The following is a 7,385-nucleotide window of genomic DNA, read 5'->3' as shown; positions in this document are numbered from 1 at the left end:
CAATGTTCTAATTTAGCTTTTTAGTCTCAACGATGTTATGTGTAACTCTTTTCCGTACTATCGAGATTTCTATAATATTTAACGCTTGTAAAAATGTCACTTACAGGAATAGATCTCAAACGCCTCGAAAAAGAAGTAAGAAAAATATTTAATTAATTAAATCACTACCTTCCTACCTATTCTTATTAAATATGGTTAATATACGATTATATGACAAACTACAAATATAGAGTCAGTTTCGACTTCTTCGAAAAAATATCAACTACTTTTTCGCGCATGTACTTCTTTAACATCCAGCCTCATAAGGAGGCGTTTCCTTAAACTAATACTAAACTCCTAACGACAGTCCCATATTGAGAGGCCGAAAATACTTATCCTAATATTTTACACTTCAATTGGGGCTATAGTTTTCTATTTCGCCGCTAGAGGCGCTAGCGAAGCGTCAGGTCATCGAAACGTCAAATTATGTGATAGCTTGCTATTTTTGACACGTTTTTTTTGTATTTTCCAACTAGCCAGAGAGTCAGAGATTTGGACTTGAAAGATGTTTTTAGTTGTTATACGACCCTAAACAACACCGGTGCCAATTGGCAAAAATATTCTGTAACCCCAATTGTGAGCGATCCTCTTACAAATAACCTTACAATATAACGGTTGTACACTTTTCCGAAAAGTCCTCGTCGCATGCGTGCGACCTTTGAGCGCTGACACTGCGGAGACCTCCGAACTGCAAAGTCCGTAGTATTGGTTGCCCGCAACCGCGCGGGGTGCGTCAACCAACAGTTCGGCAACCAGCGGAATATGGTCAACGAGTGCTCAACGCTTGGAAGGACGATTTTACTAGTCACATTAAAACTGTGACCTCTACAAGTTCGGATATATCGAGATTAAATGGTTGGTAATTTAAACGCCGAATAATATCTGACGTAAATTGCATAAGTTTATGCCGTAGCAAGTTCGAATGAACTCGATAAACGCAAGAACCGAGATCAGTTTAAACTATCGAGTTTATATGCAACCGTGAAAACCGCCCTTATGCTAGCCTAATTATATCTAAGCCTACGGTGCAATCAAACTTAAAAAAGATAGCGAAATCATTTCGTATCCTAAATAGTAGATAGGCGAATATAAAAAAAAAAATAGTAAATGCAAAATAATTTGTGCGGTAAAGAACCTATTGAAAAAATAACCACAGAGTTAAGTTAAAACTACAGCTTAAAGAGAAGTTTATACTATTACTTATAACTAGATTTCCTTACTGGACTATCGACCAGGTATCTAGTCGATAACGCTGTACTGAATCCCCAGGAGGCCCTCCATCCGAAAGTCCGACAATTGGTGAGGTGTTCGCCACCGCTGTCCAAACCAGTCCAAAGATGTTCACAAATAGGCGCCCGTCTATAAAGCATTGGGCGTACGTAGCTCTTAAAATGAAAGATAAGAGAAAACGTCGGCGACATTCTTCTGTTATGAAAATTCGACAAGTCAACGTCGAAACAGCTGACCGGCGAAAAATCAGATCGAAGAACGACTTTACTCGCTTGAAAATAAAGTTCTAACTACTGCAAGTGAAGCCTGCGTGGTAACTGGCCGTAAAATAAACATATCAACCCATTTAACACCTTAATCCTATGTCTTGAGGTTTTGTATTTCACGAAAGGTCCAAAGGTTAGGGTGGTTGATGCAGATGGTAGCCCACCTCCTCCAGCCAAGCCAACGTCCACTCCATGCCGCTGTCGTCGGGATCCACTGTAACAATAGAAAAATGTTTAATCACTTAAGCTCACTCGTGGCTAAGCTATAACCGCATAAGTGATTCGATCACAGGTTAAGCTATGCTTGACGCGGTTGGTCCGTAGATGGGTGACCATCTTTGTCATAACGAGTTCCTCCGTGTTTCGGAAGGCACGTTAAATTGTGGGTCCCGGCTGTTATTCCTACATCTTTGACAGTCGTTACAGGGAGTCAGAAGCTTGAAAATGTCTGACAGCCAGTCTAACCAAGGGGTATCGTGTTGCCGAGGTAACTGGGTTAAGGAGGTCAGATAGGCAGTCGCTCCTTGTAAAACACTGGTACTTAGCTGAAACCGGTTGGACTGGTAGCCGACCCCAACATAGTTGGGAAAAGGCTAGGCCGATGATGACATATTAAATAAATGACTTATTGTTGCTAAGCATTTGTTTATAATCGCATTTCGCAATCGCAAAGACACAAGAAGCAAAGAAATCGCAAGTGCTTAATCAAATAATAGTAAAATATTCACTTACTTTCACAGATGGGTCAGCCTAGTGTGGTGTTTCCATGGTGGTATTTGGGTTTGCGGCCCAAATCAGCCCCTGTGAACAAAATATTGACTTTAAAATTATGTTCTAATCCATCCATATTTTATTATTATATTAAACACATGATTCTAAGTTCATGAGTGGTTTAACCTGTAGCCTGTGTATACAGATTATACTGTGCAGGTTTATGCCATCAGAACTGTGTATCCTGTGTGTGTGTGACCCCAATATGATGCTCATGACTCTCATACAACAAAACATAAAGGAATATGGGCTAAGGGTCTTATTGGAAGAAAGATATTTAAATTGTGGTTTCTTAGGTTTACGCGAATGTTAGACATTGAAATGAAACTACTTTTACGGATTTTATCGCGGTTATCGGTTAAGGTATCATTGCAGTCTGCCCGTGACCATGATACCTGCAAAGGTTTCGAAACGTCGGGAACTAAAATCTAAAATTAAACCGCGATAAAATCCGTAAAAGTAGTTTCATTTCAAAGATATTTAAAATAAAAAACAATAGAAACTTGGAGTAAGAACCGAGGTTAGTAAATCTCATAAAGAGTCCGGATTGCCAAATAAATATTGCTAAGCGAGGAATAATATTGAACGCCCTTATCACTAAAATCCCCAAGATTTCCTTAGAATGTATATATACTCCCAGTTGTGTGTTACTTAATAGAAAAAATAAGTTGAAATGGTACTTTATAATAAGCATTGGTCCTCCATTGTTATATTAATAAGGGCATTATTTACAATGCATAATTATAAATAACTAGCAGTTGCCCGCGACTTCGTCCGCGTGGTAAACAAACCCGTAGTACACCATTTTGTTCTATTGTCAATAGTATTAGCAGCGTACGCAGAAATAGGTTTTCGATTTTATACCTTTGGTTTCATTATCGCAATTTTCTTACGGAACCCTAATATTATTTAAAATAAATTATAGCCTATGTTCAGCGGGGATAATGTAGCTTCTCAACAGTGAAAGAATTTTTCGAATCGGCCCAGTAGGTTCGAAGCTTATTTGTTTCAAACAAACAAACAAACAATCAAATCTTTCCTTTTTATAATCTAATATATAAAATTCCCGTGTCACGATGTTAGTTACCGTACTCCTCCGAAACGGCTTAACCGATTATTACCAAATTTTATATGCGTATTCAGTAGGTCTGAGAATCAGCTAACATCTATTTTTCATACCCCTAAGTGTTAAGGGTTGCTCACACTAGAAAACAATATTTTGTTTTAATGACAAAAATTTTTGTTTTTTCTTTTTTATAATGGGGCAATAAAAAATATATACAACTAGAAATAATTTATTAGGCAAAACAACGTTTGCTGGGCCGGCTAGTATTAGTCTAGATGTCTAGCTTTATCTGGCTAAGTGATGAATTACTATCTTAACCTCAGTATTTATCACTATTTATATAGATAGTTGGGCAATTTGATGCTAATGTTTTACTTAAATTTTTTTTTGACTTTCAAAGATGATTAGACACTTTAAGAGAAGATGTTAATCACAGTATGTAGGTAGTAATGGGTGTGATTGCTTAAGCTGTAGTATATTTCATAATAATAATGCATTTCTATGAATAAAGATATGTTGTGAAATTTTTGTTTTAAATTCGATATATTTTGTTATATTTTTAATATGACTTTCCCTAATTTTTAAATGCAACAACTAGTGGCATTTTAAGGTAGAAGTTCTTTGTAATTATTCCAAATAATGAGTGTGATTATTTAAGTGGTTCAATATTTAGTTTATTTTGAGTTAAATGACAATTGTTATTAAATATGTTTGTACTACTCTGCCCAAAAGGTGATGGTCAATATGTATAGTGCCCAGTCCATTTGGAATAATTATTATCAAATTGCACTCTCATATTGGGAATTTCTCATAATGACAGGGCATTATGTATACTACTCAATTTCTCACTTGGTCCTTAACATATACACACACATGTGTATATTCACAGTGGTTTATTGCAAGAGCAGTCTTTATCTCTAGCCGTGAGATGCCTACATCTAAGCCAGGGGTTCCCAACTAGTGATCGATTGACCAGTAGAAGTGAGATTAATCCAAAATTTGGTCCGTAAAGGACTAGGGTGGTAAGTAGGTGTGATACACAGTGGTTAGCAAGGTATCTAACTACCGGCCATAGAAAGACAGAAGATCAGTCACAGAAGCTTTTGTAGTGATGTACATATTACATCAAGATAATATGGGCAGTGTAAATCCTACTAATAAGTAAAATATAAAAGTGGTCCATGAATAAGAAAAGGTTGGGCGCCCCTGATCTAAGTCAACCAGTTACTAAGATTGGTTAAATTTTTGCTAGAATAGATGTTCCCGTCATGCTGTACCAGGTTTTAATTTAGAGTGAGTATTAAAGAAAATTAAATGTTAACTGTGTTTTGTATACAGTTTGATCTGCTACCTCGCCGACTCAGCTTGTGTTTAAGGATTCCGGCCAGGTGAAAAACCAGTTAGGTGAACTCAATAAATAAATAAGCGTAACCATTGCACCATTTGAAAATTTAGTTTTCTTTTATTCTCTGTTCCAGCCAACCAGCACTTAGCTATACTTCATTGGTCCAAGTACCAAAAGAAAACTAAAAATTTTGTTAAAAAATAAAATGTGACTAAAGTCCAATGTAAAACAACGAATAAATCAGTTCTAAATTAATTTAGTATGTTTTTGAAGTGAAAACTTCTTTCGCGGCATTGTTTACTTTTATTGCAAAAACTGTCAAACTCGCATCAGGACACGTGACCAGATCGAAAATTCGTAAGACGAAAACCACTTTAGAACAATACTACATTGATAGCCAAATAAATAAGAATTGTATTGTACCACATACTTAAATGATAGTGATAATAGGGATGATGACAATTTTTTTTTAATAGTGTCCGTCTTGTGTATAATAATGGATACATATATTTTAATTTGTCCCGTAAACATAAATTGACCAAATTACAGTGAATGAATTTAAGACCGCCATTGTACCCTAACATTGTATGTATTAAGAATCACTGCTGTAATTCCATGGTGTACAATAAAGAATATTCTATTCTATTCTATTCTATTCTACGCGTGACGTCACAATTGAGTATAAATTTTACTCTATTGTTACGTCACAAGCTCTCCTAAACTTTAAATCTTTGTCAATTCTAGTTTTTCTGAAAAAGGAAAAAATATGAGTCTCATACTTTTCAATTATCTAACTGAGGGACTACTGAGATTTTTTCTTTTTATACCCAGTCATCAACCCTATTAAAACAATTCATTCAAAATTCCAGACTATAAAAAATGCATAACATTAATTTTCAAGTTTTCACTTCTGCCGGCACTCCCGGAGTGCAACCCCTAGTTTTTTCTTTTATTTTAGGGGCTTTTATTCTTAGAACATGCCAGCTCCATAATTTAGTATGTGTATGTATCTATAGACACACCAAGATTGTTGACTTTATTTATTGAAATGGAACTACTTATATGGATTTTATTGCAGTTTAATTTTAGATTTATTAATTTATGTGATTATATGTAAATAGCATAAATTACATAAATATATGCATAATATATTTATGTAATTTATGCTATTTATTAAGGTATCATGGAACCTGGCAGACTGCCCGTGACCATGATACCTGCAAAGGGTTCGAAAAGTCGGGAACTAAAATCTAAATTTGCCGCGATAAAATCCGTAAAAGTAGTTTCATTTCAATGTCTAACATTCGCGTAAACCTAAGAGACTTTATTTATGTACAAGAATTGACTGGTGTAGTGATAAATGTTCTAAAATGGATAATTGGAAAGGCTTATGCCTCATTGTGGCATCACAATAATGTCTTTTTAATATGCAGATGCTTGAATTTAAAAACTGCCTATAAATTTAAAGCCTTTGAAAAAGAATGTAAAATGTCTTAATGAACAGTGCCGGCGTAAGGGCCACTGACACCCCGGGCGAAAATTTTGTGGCGCCCACTTGAGGGAAGCAATATCAAGTGTTAGTTTTTTGCTGATCCCAAGTAAAATTATATTAAGAATTTCATCTTTCCTTTGCGTTACATTTGGCGGTGGAAGTATTCCACCTCTAGCGTAGAGCACAGTTCTGAGGTTTTACGCCAGGAGAGGCAAGAGACTCCAACTTCAGACCTTAGCGCCCCCCAGAATTTGTCGCAATGGGCCATCGCCCCCTAACGCCGGCACCGTTAATGAACATTCTTGACATGTACATTAGTGGTAAGTATAGATAATGGTCTTACAAAAAAACTACTAGTTTAAGAAAAGAGTACCATTCGAATAATTTCTTAAAAGAAAATATGTTGGTGTGTCTGTTTTACAAACATCTAATAATTAACTGATAATGATGATGATGTTTAATATTAGCTTTTAGTCACATTTTATTTACTTTCAAACCAATTTTTTGGGCGATATAAATGGCGTCTTATTTCGAGTTCTGAGAAAGCGATATTCTTGATACATTACTAGATTAAACGCAGACTTTGATTCCTTTACCGGACTACAAAATTGTTCGATGCTATTCGAATTAGTACCTCCGAGAATTTCTTTAGAGTTTAATTAATAAATTACTTACTCAAGTCCGATAGGCAATAATTCAAAAGAATAACGAGGTACACTATCACTATCACTTATCACTGCAAAGTTACCGCGCACCTAATTGAGAATCAATAAGCTTTCTATGCCTTAACAAAGGCGGCGCGGTTAGAGTCTAGTTCGAAAAATCAATAAGTTGATTTGACATTAATAGGGCGTTCGGAAACATTTCAATTGTGTGATGTTCTATAATTTTATTTAAATACTGGGTTTTTAAGCCAAACTGCGAAAGGTGAAAGTATAAGGTTTTTTTTTAGACGAAAACCCAGTGACTAACTTTCATTATACGTTAATAGCCGCTTTACTTAATAAAATCTATGTCGTAATATAATATTAAAAAAAAACCTGGTTTGTGATGTTAAAATTATGTCCAAATCGCATTAAAAAATAATAGTTTAGAATTATTTTAATGAACAACTTTAGTGTGTTCGGAAACATTTTAAATGCTTTGATGTTATTTTGTATTTTTATAATATTCTTT

General features: G+C 35.2%; 1 long non-coding RNA gene across 1 annotated transcript; it reads right to left on the bottom strand.

Annotated features, from left to right (window-relative positions):
- Positions 1–500: 500 nt before the first annotated feature.
- On the bottom strand, positions 501–7,167 carry LOC113503786. The gene is made up of 3 exons (XR_003401508.1): positions 6,885–7,167; positions 2,268–2,336; positions 501–1,749 (listed from the first exon to the last, which is right to left on the bottom strand). It is a non-coding gene; the product is annotated as an uncharacterized LOC113503786 (long non-coding RNA).
- Between the last annotated feature and the right edge of the window lie 218 nt (positions 7,168–7,385).

Source organism: Trichoplusia ni, chromosome 20 (assembly GCF_003590095.1).
Source record: "Trichoplusia ni isolate ovarian cell line Hi5 chromosome 20, tn1, whole genome shotgun sequence".
In the NCBI taxonomy this organism is placed as follows: Eukaryota; Metazoa; Arthropoda; class Insecta; order Lepidoptera; family Noctuidae; genus Trichoplusia; species Trichoplusia ni.
The sequence above is the reverse complement of the archived record's forward strand: the minus strand, read 5'-3'. Positions and strand labels throughout refer to the sequence as shown.